Here is a 1,757-nt window from a genome sequence, read left to right as displayed (position 1 = left end):
ATAAAGAGTTCAATGTTTCTATTTTAACTCTTATGTTTGTGATATCCATGGATATGCTCCAAATAGCCTTGGTTTTATTTAGCAATTAATCAGTGTTTTATTGGTACAAATGTTATTTCATATGCATCCCTCAGTTTTGTGAAAAAGTTATTTTAGATTCAAAATCAGATGTGGTGATTATTTTTTATCCATGGAAAAATATTTCCATTTGGTCTAAAGATAATAAGATTAGATAATGTTACATGAAAACAAATAAAAATGCTTCTGATTCTCTCCAGAAAAGATAACTGGATAAAATGGGCCAATAGAACATGATAGTGCTGCCTGAATTCATTCTATTAGGAGTCACAAGTCACCCTTAGCTTCAGGGTCCCCTTTTTGGGGTCTTTCTTCTCATCTACATGGTCACAGTGGTGGGCAACCTGGGCATGATCATCCTGAGCAAGGTGGACTCCCACCTCCACACAACTATGTATTTCTTTATCAGACACCTGGATTTCATTGATCTTGGCAAGTCTAGTGTCATATGTCTCAAGATGCTGGTAAATTTTCTTGTGGGGCAAAATACCATTTCCTATTATGTGTGTGCCATACAGCTGGCCTTTTTCCCCTTGTTCATTAACAGTGTATTTTTCATCTTTTCAGCCATGACCTGTAACTGCTATGTGGCCATCTGTAACCCTATGCTCTACAGTGCCATCATGACCCACAGAGTTTGCCATGTGCCTGTGATTATCCCTAACTCTAAAATATTTTGCAGTCTCTAATGGTTACCATTAAGATTTTTACATTGATTTTCTGTGGTTCCAATATCATCAGTCACTTTTACTGTTATGATATACCTTTGTTATCCATGCTCTTCTCAAATCCAAGAGAAGTAGAATTTTGATTATAATATTTTCAGCATTTTATATGATTTCTTCCTTCCTAGTAGTTCTAGTATCCTAAATGCTGATCCTGATTACCATATTTTAAATGCATTCTCCTGAGAGTAAGAAAAAAGCATTCTCCACATGTACTTCTCATTTGACAGTGATGGTTATGGTCTACCAGACTATATTATTTATGTATATGTAGTCTAAATTGGGTCACTGTCTTGATTCTTACAAAATGGCCCCTGTGTTTTACACTTTATTTATCCCCATGTTTAATCCCTTGGTCTATAACTTAAGGAACAAAGAGCTAAAAGAAATGCCTTCCACAGGGTCTTTAAGAAAGCATGAAACATTGATATTTGATACTAACCATAGAATATTTTCCTAATGTACTATGGCAAATGCAAATGAATCTGAAAATATTTTTAATAGATACAATTTCATTAACTTGAATTGCAGAAGAAGACCTCATTATAAGGCATATTTAGATCATTTTCCTTATATTCAGAAACTAACTCCTCTTAATTATATAACAATTAAATATCACTTCTTCCCCACTGTATTATCCAGGGTTCTCCAGAGAAACAGCATTACAGGAAATTTATATTATTGTAAAAATATTAACAGATTTATTGTTAAGAATTGCCACTCATGACAATGGGGAAAGGCAAGTCTGAGTTCTATAGGGCAGGCCACAGGTTAGGAACTCCAATGAAGGTGATGAATTCCCCAGAATAGTGACCTTGTTGACAGAGTGATAGAAATTCTTCTTTCTGATGGATGAACTACCCAGATCTCACTTTAAGGCCTCCAACTGATTAGATAAGGAGTTTCCTTTGATTGCTGAAGGCAATGTCCTTGTTCATTAAAGATGTGTAGATG

At 34.9% G+C, this 1,757-nt stretch overlaps 1 pseudogene; it reads left to right on the top strand.

Annotated features, from left to right (window-relative positions):
• Positions 1-311: 311 nt before the first annotated feature.
• LOC119511427 lies at positions 312-1,263 on the top strand (annotated as a pseudogene).
• Positions 1,264-1,757: the final 494 nt, after the last annotated feature.

This window comes from Choloepus didactylus, chromosome 16, assembly GCF_015220235.1.
Source record: "Choloepus didactylus isolate mChoDid1 chromosome 16, mChoDid1.pri, whole genome shotgun sequence".
In the NCBI taxonomy this organism is placed as follows: Eukaryota; Metazoa; Chordata; class Mammalia; order Pilosa; family Megalonychidae; genus Choloepus; species Choloepus didactylus.
This window is presented reverse-complemented; position numbering and strand designations above follow the sequence as displayed.